Below are 13,981 nucleotides of genomic sequence, written 5' to 3'. Positions count from 1 at the left end.
GAGAGAGAGAGAGAGAGAGAGAGAGAGAGAGAGAGAGAGAAATAGATCAGTAGATCGGTATAGGGTTGACTGGCCAAGGAAACTCCACAACAACTGAGTCTTTCCTGATCTGTGTAGCACTAGTGGTTACCCTAAGGGTTTAGAAAACAGAGGCTTGAATAATTCTAATCTGGAACAGAAGTTTAATAAAAGGAGAGTGGGGTGGGCAGTTGACCCAGGCTCAAGACTATGTTGGCAAAGACCCTGCAACTTTTCCACTCCCAGTGGACTGAAGAGTTCCACTGATAAATTGAAGTAGAAGCAGGCATTTTGGTGCCAGGGATATTAGTCTGGAAGTCAGGAGATGGGCCTTCTAGCCTCAGCTCTTTACTAATTTGCTGTAAGACCTTGGGCAAATTAACTCATTTCATTGAGCTTCAGTGTAGGGATTGGAATGAATGAATGGAAAAAAAACACATTTATTAAATTGTGCTAAACAGTGAGGATACAGATAGAAAATAGCAGCCTCTGCTCTCAAAGAGCTCACATTTTAATGGGGAGACAACACATAGAAGAGTCAGATGGAAAGGTCCCATAGTCCTTAGGGTTCAATGGCACCTTCTTTAATGCCATTTCAATTGGTAAAACATATCTCTTTTTGATGGTGGACCACTTGATAGTGCCAGGAACTTTTATGGCAAGAATAATTAGAATAGGTACCAATTATATAGAGTTTAAGGTTTTCAAAATGCTTTGTTTATGTAAACTCATTTGATCCTCACAACCCTGGGAGGTAGGTGCTATTATATTCCTTTTTAGAAATGAGGAAACTGAGACACACAGAAATTAAGTGACTTGCCCAGGGTCACATACTAAATGTCTCAGGCAGAATACTAACTCTCTCCTTTCTGACTCCAGGTACTGTACTCTGTCCATTGCTATGATCTCTTTCAGCTCTGATCTGACAATCTAAGAATCCAAGCGGTACTTTTCTTCTTCTTCTTCTTCTTCTTCTTCTTCTTCTTCTTCTTCTTCTTTTCTTCTCCCCCTCCTTCAGTTATTATTTTTAAAACTGAATTTTATTTATGTTGTTAAATTTTAAATTCAAGCTGTATTCCTCCCTTCCCTTCTACTCTGTGCTAGAGAAGGCCATTACTTCACACACATATCTGTATATGTATATATGTGTATATATGTATGTATATGTATCTATATATGTGTGTGTGTAGACAGAGTGCTGGACTTCACCAGGAAGATGAATTCCAATTCTTCTCTGGAACTTAGCTGGGTGACCCTGGTTGGGGTAAGTCACTGTGAGCCTCAGTTTCCTCGCTTGTGTAAGGAGGGGATGGTAACAGCAGCTACCTCACAGGCTTGTTGTGATGATCAAATATGTCATTTGTAAAACCTTGAAGCACTATATAAATCTTGTTTTTATTGTAATATGTGTAAAGAACCTTTCAGACTTTAAGGCACTGTACAAATACGAAGTGATATTACTATTTTTGTTGCTATTATATGTCAAGAAGGTCTGTTTCTCTCAGTGTTGAAGGCTATGCTTTCCTCCATCCAGAGAGATATCGACTTGGTTTCCACCAGAAATTTTACCCTCCCTGCCCCGCACTAGCCTATTATCTTTTTTTTTTGGGGGGGAAGGCAAGGGAATTGGGGATAAGTAACTTGCCCAAGGTCACACAGCTAGTTAAATTTCAAGTGTCTGAGGCCGTATTTGAACTTAGGTCCTCCTGACTCCAGGACTGGTGCTCTATTTGCTGTGCCACCTAGTCGCCCCTACTAGCCCATTCTCTTTAGGAAAGTCAGACCACATGCCTAAATAAAAGAGAGGTCACTCATGGGTCTGTTTTTTTTCTTTAACACCAAACTCCAACCTGACAACATTTTTAGAACAGCATATTTTTATAGCCTGTGGCAGAACTATATACAGGTCTGTCCACCATGTGGTACTATAATAAAAATGAACCTCATTTTGTACAACTCTATGGATAATAAATACTCCGACTTGTGACTAGTGTATCTGCAAGATGACTGCTGGGCACGGCCCTGGCATACAGCAAATCCGACTGACTGAAAGCATTGAACTCAGAAGCATTGTATGCTTGGTTTTTCAATTTTTTTTAAGGATATCTTTGGTTTTTACATTACCTTCATTTTCAAATGTATCCCCACCCCCTTTTCCTGTCCAGAGAGCCATCCTTACTTAGGAAGAAAAATTTAAAAAGGGAAAAAAAGAAGATACTCATTCAAATGAATAATCATGTTAACTAAGTCTTGAAGTACAGTCAGAATGCCATACCCGTAGTCTTCTACCTCTCCATGGAAGGGACGGATGTATATCTTCTGTCCTCTCCTTTGAGACTAAACTTTGGTCTTATTAACTCTATACTCTAACCAATTGACCATACAATTGAGTGGATGCCTCTTAAATCAGAGTAGTAACCCCCCTGGGATATCACATTCAAGGCCTTATAGACAGAAACCAAAGTTGGGGATTTGAACTCCAATACTAGTATCAAATCCCTTATATCACCACCTTTTAATTGTTGAAAAGCCATCTGCAGGACTTCTCTCTATCTATGAATGCCCCAAAGGGGCATGGCAGTATTTTAGCTTTGTCCTCCTAAACTGTTATGGGGGTAGGGACGACAGAAACAGGCTAAGTGTTTTGGAGGCCTATAGAATAAACTCTCAGAAGCATCAGTTCCCTCTATGATACCCCCAACAAGTCCAGCCTTTGTTTTAAGATCTCCAGTGATGCGAAGCTCACTCTTATAGTGTAGCCCATTCTATTTATTTGGGCAGCTGGGATTGTTTGGAAGCTTTCCCTTTTACTCTTCTTTCACTGAGTCCAAATATGTGTTTTTATTTTTTATTTATATATATTTTTTATTCACTCCCTTGGCCCTTCTACTTTCTGGGGCCAAGTAGAATAACCCAGTAGAAGCTTTTTCACATGACATCCATTCCAGTGGGAAAATAGCTATCTTATCTCACAAGACTTCTCTTCTCTTTGGTAAATATTTCCTGATTTCTTCAACTATTCTTTGTGTGACAGTTTTCCAAATCTCTTGCCATTCTGGTCAGCTTTCTCTCGATGTGTGCCATCTGGTCAATACTGAACACAGTGCCCTATCTGTGGCCTAAAGAGGGCAGAGTACAGAGTATCTCACTTGTTAACAATATAGCTGAAAACGGCTTATCCTTTCTATTTTATTGAAATTAAATTTTTTTTTTCAATCAGCAAAAATCTGCCTTCTTTCCCTCCCTTATGCCTCCCCTGTTGAGAAAGAAAAAACCAAAACCCATATTACAAACATGTATAGTCTATACCCTTTCTTTCTAAGCAAGTTTTAACACTCAGTGCATTTTTCTGGTGAGTCATGAATTGTTTTCAATGTTTAGGGGATTCTAACGAAGTAGGGAAGAGACGTGAAGGAGAAAGGGTTTGGTATTTAAAGCTCTTTATAACATGGTTCCTTCCCATTTTCCTAGTTTATTTCCACATCATTACTCTCTATGTACTCTTTGGTTCAGCTGTACCCATCTATTTGTTGTTTCTCACACAGGAAGCTCCATTTCTTTCTTTCTTTCTTTCTTTTTTTTTTTTTTTAAGCAATCGGGGTTAAGTAACTTTCTCAAGGTTACATAGCCAGTTATTTCTGGGTGTGGTGCTAAGTATCTGAGCCTGGATTTGATCCCCAGGTCATTCCGACACTGGGGCTGGTGCTCTTACTCACTGAGTCACCTGGCCGCCCCTAAGCAATCGGGGTTAAGTAACTTGCTCAAGGCTACACGGCCAGTTATTTTTGGGTGTGGTGCTAAGTATCTGTCCTGGGATTTGATCCCCAGGTCATCCTGACACTGGAGCCAGTGCTCTTACTTGGGAAGCTCCATTTCTTATCTCTCAGCCCCCAGTGTCTGAAACTTTTTTTGCCTTTCTCATCTCTACCTCTTGGGATCATCTGGCTTCCTTTAAGACTTGGCTTAAGCTCCACCATTTGCAAGAGACCTTTCCCAGTTTTCCCAGATCTTAGTTCCTTATCCTCTAAGGTTACATTGTATCTGTTTTGTCTTCAAGGTACTTAATTATCTACATATATCAAACTCAATAAATATAAGGTCCTTGAGGGCAGGGATCATTTTCATATTTTTTTGTTTGTATTCTTAGCATCATACCCAGCACAAAGTGAGTGCTTAATAAATGTTTGTTGTATGAATTGAAATGGTAACAATATTATTAATGCAACTATACTGAGAGAGGAGAAGAAGAGGAACAATATGGAATGGAGAAGTAACATTGGACTAGGAATCAGGAGACTTGAATTCTAACTTAGTTCTACCATTAGTTAGTGGTATGACTTTGGGTAGGTTATGGATCCTCCCTGGATCTCAGTTTTCTCATCTGTAAGATAAAGGTTTTAGACAAATTGATGATGAAAGGCCACATCTCGTTCCAACATTCTTTGATCTAAGATTCCTTTCATCATTCAATGACTCTATGGATCGAAATTGTCTCAGGTTATCCCTCACCTCTTTTCCTATAGATGATTGGTCATAGGGGTGGCAGATTGAGAAATATGTCCACATCTCAGTAAGCAAAACATTTCTTCCAAAGGTTATGGCAGGTTAGCTAGTCTGGACTATTTCACAATTTTGTGAAACCTCTTTGGAAAAGTAGTTAAGAAGTTATCTACAAAGAATGCTATTAGCTTATTGCTGCAATTTAACCACTTGGCTACTAGATTTATTTGCATCTGGTGACTATGAGTTTCCACATAATATAACAGGGTAACTCTTTTGATGCCTGTGATAGTTTACAAATATCACTTTAGGCTTTTCAAAGTACTTTCCTCATGACAGCACTGTGATACAGTGAGGATGGATATTACATTCATTTCACAGATGAGAAAACTGAAGCTGAGAGAAGGTAAATGATGGCCCAGGGTGAGACAGCAGGGCTTTGAACCCAGCTTTCTCCTAATGCTGACGTGGGCATTCTTTCCAGGAAAGCAAGCTATGGGGAGAGAAAGGAGATCGATGATTGGAGCAAACTTGATTAATTTTCTTAATAGAAGAAAAAATGGTGCTTACAAATTGTTCTGTTTCCTAATACAAATTATTTTTAGTCCTCATAATGCATAGTAGATACATTGGGATACCACTGGCTACATGACTATAATCACTAGATTATAGATTCTTATGACTGGAGTAAGAAAGCCTGAAGGATCTTCTAGTCCATGCCCCTACCTTCAGGTGACACCATGCCTCAATCATCTCAGGCATGATAATTTGGCCTTTCAAAGATCTCCAGAGAAGGGAATTTCACAACTTCTTTGCTTCATCCATTCCAGTGTTGGACAACCCTCAGGGACTCTAGGGTTAATTACATAGTACATTTTTTTTTCTCCTCTTAGTGGTAATCTACCCATGGGAAAGGCTATGGACAACAACTGTGTGACCTCAGGAGTTTAGCCTAAGGAGATCCTAAGATGTTATCATACTGTCATTGTCTAGCATTTAATTATTGATGAATATGTAATGTCACCAATCAATCAATAAACATTTATTAATTGTCTATTGCGTGCCAGATACTGAGCTAGGAGCTGGGGATCCAAATGCAAAGAAGGAAGAGTTCTCAAGAAAGACTTTATGAATTCAATGTTTGACAAATGAGACCGCCCAGTAGCACAGGTTGAAGTAGATCTTTTTTGACAAACACTAACTGAGGATTTTGGCCGCTGTAAGGAATATGAAGATAAATGACACACTGTTTCTACCCTGAAGGAGTGTGGAATCTAGGGTAGGGAAGATGGCATGTCTATAAATAAAATAGATGCGAGTGAGGCATGAAGGATACAGAGATCACTTCCTATTGGTAGGATTCTGTTTTTGTGTTTTTGGTCTGGGTCTGGAATTTCATTGGGCAGAAATCCTGGGGAATTACTGGTAAGATACCTCCCTCTATCAGTTTGGGGTATGTTTAAGCACCTTAAGGCTTTTTAATAGTCAGATAGTTGCTTAGGACACTGAGAATTTTTAAGTGACTTGCCTCACTAAGGCAGGGTATGTCAGAGGGGGAATTTGAATTCAGAGCTTCCTTATTTTAAGGCCAGTGTCCTATTCACTGTTACCTCTCGCTAGTGGGGTTAGGAAACATTTCATGCAGAAGCTGCCTTTTAAACTGGATCTTCAGATAGGAGGTGGTGGAGAGGAAGACATTCCAATGATAGGGAGTGGCCTAAATAGGGGAATGTTCTGGTTACCCTTTGTTACTTATAATTGTATGCTGTGAACTGTTAGCTCTGGATTCTTGGAGCCTTGGGAAATCATGAGGATTTTCGGTGGCGATTTGCCTCCATATCTCCTTTCTGCATCCACCCAGTTAGAAAACTGGAAATTTCTGCCACTGAATGGGTCATTTGCCTACTACACCATCAGACCCAAGCAAGGAATAGCATTGAAAAAATCAAACATTTAATGGAACCAGAAATAAATAGTAAACTCCAGAAACAATACCAGCACATAGATACCAAATGAGGACACTTTTATCTTTCTTCTCCCCAAGGTAGTTTGGGAAACAGCTTCCAAAGACTCATGACTCTGACAGAAAAGGTGTGGGAAATGTTTCTTAGCAACCTCAGTAAACCTTTGACTGAGTTTTAGAGCTGTATGAACTCAGAGAAAGGTTGGGCCTAGAGGCATCCAGGTGACAGAGTCAAATTAGAACTCAGACTCCTACTAGCTGGGTGATGTTGGATAAATTGATTAACCTCTATCTGCCTCAGTTTCCTCAACTGTAAAAATAATAACACTTATCTTCCTGGATTGTTGTGAGAACCAAATGAGATGATATTTGTAAAGTGTTTAGAACAGTGCTTGGCACACAGTAGGTACTTAATAAATGCTTGTTTCTGTCTTTCCTTTGCCTAGGAGATCATCTGCTTCTTATTCCCTGATGTCTCCATGCAGTGCGCTGCTTAGCTCATCTGAAGCACTACTGGTGGTTCCTGAATTTTCCCAGCTTTCCCAACGGCAGAATGTAATGCTTCAGCCAGGGCTCATCATGGAGAGTCTGTCAGCAAAACTCCTGACATGGCTGATGCTTTCCTCCAGTCTCCATTTTTCTACATGACCAGGAAACTGGCCAAACTTCCAATTATCTTCCACCTTTCCACTGACTCCTATCATTCTGTCCATTAATCAACAGTGAGGAAATGAGTCTATGGTGTGGCTTTTTGGAGTTTCAGAATTCAGAATACTTGAGCAAATCCTCCCTTTGCATTGAGTTTCAGACCCTTCCCATGCTTTCAAACACTGGCATGGTAAAGCAACTAGACCTCAGGCTTCTGCAATCGTGGCTCTATTGGCTGCTTCAGTAACACAGGGTCAAAGGCAAGTTATTGTATTTGAAAAATGGTTAAAAAAAAACCCCAGCCTAACTGCTCTCTATTTATGTGACCTATAAAGAGGCTATAGAAAACTGACCCTGATTACAGCACATTACCCAAGGTGGTTTCGGCAGACATGTAATTATTTGTGCCAAGGAGCCAGACTGCGTTATAGCCCTTGCCCAAAGAGGATTCATTACAGCCCTTAATTATTTCCAATGATCATAGTTGAATAAACAGATCTTACCATGTGCAAATGACCTGATAGAGTCATTTAGCTGAATAGAGTTTGCAGTCTGGGAGGAGTTCTGAGGCACTATTCTCCCCGAAGTCCTGCACCCTGATCTGAGGGTTATGGAGGAAAAGAAGAGCTCTTCAGAAATAAGTTGTCTTCTGTGGATCTTGTAGGGAAGACTCAAGGGTAAAGAGAGGGGGTGTGCCATCTTAGGGCTGCTAAGGGACAAGGACACAGCAAAGAGAGTGGAAGTGGTGTGGACTAGCCATCCCCATGAGAAATGCATCTAAATGCACAGGAAAAAGTTCTTCCAGAGTAATATTCTTCACTATTTCCCAAATAAGAGTTTATATCAATAGTTAGCAACTGTGGAAGGTGCTTATGGGACACATTCAGTATAGCCAACATTTTCAACTAGCTTGCAAAAAAACAAAGAATGGGAAGAAGGAGGAAAAAGAAAGAAGAGAAAAGAAAAGAAAGAAAGAAAAGAAAAGAAAGAAAGAAAGAGAGTTGGAAAAGCTTGTAACTAGTCAGGGCATCCTTGGATTTACCTTAGGCCTCCCTTACCATAGTTACACACTTAGGTAATGTTTTAGGGTTGACCCAATACTGTGGGATAGGTATCGCAAATTCTCATTATTTCTATTTTGCAGATAAGGAAACTGAGGCTTAGTGAAATTGAACGGCAATTCCCAAGTTATGGTAGAAAAAGACTGTTGGACTTGAAATACGAAAACTTGGATTCAAATCCTGCCTTGGACACTTCTAAGTGAGTAAGTCACTTACCTTTACAGAGCCTTGGTGTCCTCATCTGTATAATGTGGTCAGCAATAGTGTTGACACCAACCACACAGGGCTGTTGCAAGACTCAGATGAAATCATATTTGCAAATTTCAGAAGCTCATGTCCAGAATGCTTTCCCTCCTCCTTTCTGCTTCTTAGCATCCCTTACTTTCTTTAAGTCTCAGCTAAAGTCCTGTCTTTTGCAAGAATCCCATAAGTTTTCCTTAATCTTAGTGTCTCCCCTCTGAGGTTACCTCCACTTTATGCTGTCTAGCTTTTGTTTCTATATAGTTGTTTGCATGTTGTCTCACCCCATTGGACTGTGGACTCCTTGAGAAGAGGGATTGAGTTTTTTTTTGTTGTTGTTTTTTGCCTTCCTTTCCAAGGAACCACAGGACTATAAGACAAAGAGTTAAGGAGAGAGTGCATGGAGTACAGACTGACGCAAATTATAGAAGTAGAAGATGATATGCCTAGTTTGGGGACTACTACATGGGCCACATTGGTCTGATAATATGAAATTGAATAAGATGACATTGAAGAGTGATCAATTAGTCCCAGAGATTAGAACTATGCCTGAAACATAGTGGATGCTTAATAAACGCTCATTGACTCACTTCTATTATTATGTAACTAAAATTTTCATCTTCCAACTAGTTCATGAAATCGCAGACTTAGAACCAAAGGCACTTCAGAAATAATCTAATTTAACCCTCTCATTCCACAATTGAGATAACTGGGGCCCAGAAAGTGACTTATCCAAAGTCACAAGGCAGTAAGTGATAGACCCAGAATTTAAACCCAAATGCTTTGATTCTAAGTCTTTTACTCCTTTCCCTGTAACCATATAGAAATGTAAATGTTGATTATTTTGTTGTTATTCTACCCGTGGCTCCTAGTTCTGCCTATTAAGGGCAAGCAGAATAAGCTTACTCCGTCCACATGCTAACCCTTCAAATATTCGAGACAGCTATAATGCCTCCTCTAAATCTCTTCTCCAGGATGAACATCCCCATTTTCCTTGAGTTGATCCTTATATGGCATGGGTCCAAGACCTTTTATTATCTTAGTTGCCCATCTTTGGACAAATTGAAGCCAATTTATCCAAATTTTTATTAAATGTAGTGCTTCAGAACTTATCATAGTACTCTAGATATGGTCTTCACATTATAGAACATGGGGCAGAGCGAACTTCTCTCATTCTGGATATGATGCTTCTACGAATGCATCTTGAGATCATATTAGTTTTTTTTTCACCTTTCATGTCATACTGTTGATTCATACTGAGCTTAGATTCCACCAAACCCCCTATACCTTTTTCACTTGAACTATTATGTATCTATAGATAATCATCTTGTACTTGTGCGGTTGATTTTCCTGAACCCAAGTGTAATACTTTTAAATTGATCACTCTTCAATGTCATCTTATTCAATTTCATATTATCAGACCAATGTGGCCCACATAGTAGTCCCCAAACTAGGCATGTCATCTTCTACTTCTATAATTTGCGTCAGTCTGTACTCCATGCACTCTCTCCTTAACTCTTTGTCTTATAGTCCTGTGGTTCCTTGGAAGCTCTGCTCATGTACTATCTCTTATGACAGTGTTTCCCATTTAGTGATTTGTGGTTTGTAACAATGGTCCAAAGTGTTTGCGCTAAAAATTCCTCAGTGACACTTTTAATAATAGATAATTGCCTAGTTATGTTATAAATGTTAGATATTACAAATATATTTTTCACTCTGTAACAACAAGCACATGTGTGGTTGAAGCATTCTAGGATTGTTCCTGCAGTGATGGAAAACCATCATGATCACGTACATATTGATTTTGGTATTCAAGAAGTGATTATATCAAACTTTGCTTTTGAACGAGTGCAAATTGTTCTTGAAATTTCTCAATCTGTCATCACATTGTTTCCAAACCACCATAAAGGTTTGACTCTTAGGAGCAAATAGAGTCCCGTTGGATGGTCAGATGCAAGCATATACCCTCGTTTGCATTCTGTATACTGCACCAGAGTAGCTCCTTCATTCCATTCTGTTACCCTGTAATTGTACCTCATCAACTCTGTAATCATGTGATTAAGATGTTAAGAATTGTTTGCATTCTTGCAACACAATGTCAGGCTCTTTAAAACCATGATTGCTGGACATGCAGATTATGAGCCATCTTGAAACCATCACAAACATTTTGTAGAAACAAACTTTATATAGACTGTTTTCCAATTTAAACTTATTCTCCACTTATATTGCCATTCTTCTATCTGGCAAATTTTCAAATTAACTGGTTAGCAATACTGGTCAATTATCCAGTAGGGTTTCTGTGAGTGTACCAGTGGTAGAAGGGAAGGAAGTCATATCTGAAACTTCTTTTCCTTACAAAGGTTTGTTATATATAAATATTTTTTTCTTCAATCTACTTTTAAAAATATTTTATTTTCCCCAATTTTGTGTAAAAACAATTTTAAACATTTGCTTCTTAAAACTTTGAAATTCTCTCCTTCCCTACCTTTGTTTTTCCCTCTTTGAGAAGGTAAGTTGACATAGGTTATACATGTGCAATCATACAAAAGATATTTCCAATATACACAAATGTTATTAAAAACAAAGCAATATATTCAAGTGCCTTTTAAATATATTAATCATTGGCCAGTAGATAAGTAAATATTTTGTGTCATAACTAGCTATTCATTCTCATTAATTGGTTAAATGCTTAAAAATATATAAAAAAGAATTTTCAGCTTTTAGCAAAAGAGATTGCAACATGCCATTTTCCACTACATATTTGTGTAAGTGATCATTTTCACTTTAATTCTTATTTTAAATCAAAATACAGAATTAAACTCAATTTGGAAGCAGATTTAAGGCAGTGTTTGTCCTATATTGATCCGAATGCTGTTAACCTTTATTGAGGTATAAAAATCCAATATTGAAATTGAGTTTATATATGATTAGTATTTTATGTTAAACATCTTCCAAATTGTCATTTTTAACACTAAAAATGTTATGAAGTCTTTTCTGATTACTTATTTGTTAGGGATCTTTCCTTCCTCTTGAGATTATCATGAATATACCCCGTATTTATATGTTGTATCTCTCCAGTAGAATGTAAGCTGCTTGAGGTCAGGAGCTATTTTTCATTTTGTCACTAAAAATGCAGCTTAATTGTAGATAGTAAGACTTTGATACATATTTATGAAATGCAATGGATCTTGTTAGATTCAACCTTCTGAGAATGCTTGAGAATGGACTGTTTACCTTGCATATAGCAGACACTTAATTATGTGATTATTTAAATGAATTGAATTGAACCTGAGTGTGAGTGAAGATGTGTATAGATTTATTGAGGGAAGACCAGAAAGAAATTTTCTCTTGCCTAATAAAGGGGCTTTTCACTGGGCATAATCCTTGTTTCTGGTTTTGTTGGGAGGCACAGCATTTCTATAAGAGGGGGTATGGTAAGGTATGGTCCATAGTACATGGTCTATTTGACTCTGCTCCTCAATAATGGTCAACCAGAAACTACACAGTTGCCCTATCCGTGATACATATCCTCAGGGGATGGGAAATTTGTAGGTAGATATAGACAAAATATTTCCTTTCTTCTTAAACCTAGAGTATATGAATGAATACTCAGTATACTAATACTAGTTCGTTAGAGAGGGAAGGGACCCTGGAAATTATTGAGTTCAAACCCCTCATTTTTTCACATGAGGAAATTGAGGCAGAGAGGGGTAAAGTGATTTTCACATTCACAAAGCAAGTGAAAGGAAAAGTCTTAACTACAATCTCTGTCCTTTTTCTAGTATACAACTTAAAATAATCTCAAGTATTCATATTATCTGTATTTCCCAATATCTCCAGGGTAGGAAATTTCATAATCTCCTCCTCATGGAAGTTTCTGCTATTTCTCAATGCTTGTTGCATGGAAGCCCATTGTTATAGTTAACCTGCGTCACTCCTTCTGTTAGATTAAGATCATTTCCATATTGGATCATAGAATGCTAGGAATGGAGGAGGCCAATGGGACCTTCTGGTCCAATTTTCATTTTACAGATGAGTAAATGGAAGCCAGGAGAGGGCAAATGATTTGCCTGAATGTTACAGGATCAGGCCTAAAATTTCTTTTTCTGGTTTATTTTACAGATTGAGACAAACAGAGTTAAGTGACTTGTCCAGAGTCACAAAGCTAGTAAGTAAGTGTCTGAAGCTGGATTTGAACTCTTGATTCTAGGCCTAGTGTTCTATCCATAGTACCACCTAGTTGCTCCCTCTTGCCTCTCTATTATTATATGCTAGGTTAGAGAATAGCAGGGATACTTTTAAGGAGGAAAGAGTCTCCAGACATCTATATTGTGAGAGCTAAGAATAATAGAAAGATATAGGGGAACTCTTAGGGATCATGGATAGTCTTCTTAATCCTTGTCCCATGCCTACAAAGGACATATCCTTTATGCTTGATGGTGGCTTACCAACTGCTGGAGATTTTAGGCTCCTGGCAATAAACCTGCCACACATGCTTTCTGGGATTATGTCATTTATTAAACAAAAAAATCTCCTTTGAAGCATCTTGATCCTTCCGAGTTCTTATAGATGTTTGCTTTATTGTTTTCTGAGATTGGGGTTTATTCATGAGATTGTTCAGGGAAATGATTCTGTCATTTTGGAGGTCTCACAAAAATACCTCACAAAATATCCCAAATGGTACCCTGCTAAAGCTAGACAGTCTTAGGCAGCATTAATGCCGCTGCTGAATACTCCATTAGCAAATTGAATATGGGCTTCAGACTGGGACATAAGTGGACTTGTTCTTACAATGACTATCTGCTGTAGGATATATTAAAGATGAAAAAAATTAAATTCATTTTACACTTAAATATAAGAAGACAAAAAGAGAACATCTACATGTATACAGCATGACATAAAAAGATATAAAATAATTAAATAATATAAATAGAATATTCAATATAAAAATATAAAGCCATGAAATTGCCTATTTATATCCTTTGACCATTTATCAATTGGGGAAGGACTCATATTCTTATAAAGTTGACAAAGTTTTTATATTTAAGATACAAAATGTTTATCTGAGAAACTGTGTATACATTTTTTCTCTCAATTTTCTGCTTTCTTTCTGATCTTGATTACATTGGTTTTATTTGTGCAAAACCTTTTAAATTTAATTTAATGTAATTGAAATTATCCATTTTATAGCTCACAATGCTCTCTCTTGTTTATTCATAAATTGTTCTTCTTTTCATTAGTCTGATAGGTAATATGTTCCATGTTCTTCTAATTTTCTAGTGATATACCTAGATCATGTATCCATTTTGACCTTATCTTAGTAAATGGTATAGGATTTGACCTTATCTTAGTAAATGGTATAAGATATGGTCTTATAGTATAAGATATTGGTCCTTCCTTCCTTCCTTCCTTCCTTCTTTCCTTCCTTCCTTCCTTCCTTCCTTCTTTCTTTCTTTCTTTCTTTCTTTCTTTCTTTCTTTCTTTCTTTCTTTCTTTCTTTCTTTCTTTCTTTCTTTCTTTCTTTCTTTCTTTCTTTCTTTCTTTCTCTCTC

General features: G+C 37.8%; 1 protein-coding gene across 1 annotated transcript in view; it reads right to left on the bottom strand.

Moving 5' to 3' along the window:
- Positions 1 to 13,981, bottom strand: part of CWF19L1 (CWF19 like cell cycle control factor 1) — a 348,038-nt gene that overhangs the window by 189,141 nt on the left and 144,916 nt on the right. The window lies entirely within an intron of this gene.

This window comes from Petaurus breviceps, unplaced genomic scaffold (genome assembly GCF_028583685.1).
Source record: "Petaurus breviceps papuanus isolate PSGF00001 unplaced genomic scaffold, PetGlider_PUasm1.0 90825, whole genome shotgun sequence".
NCBI lineage: Eukaryota > Metazoa > Chordata > Mammalia > Diprotodontia > Petauridae > Petaurus > Petaurus breviceps.
Note: the sequence above shows the minus strand (reverse complement) of the source record. Positions and strands in the feature narration are given on the sequence as shown.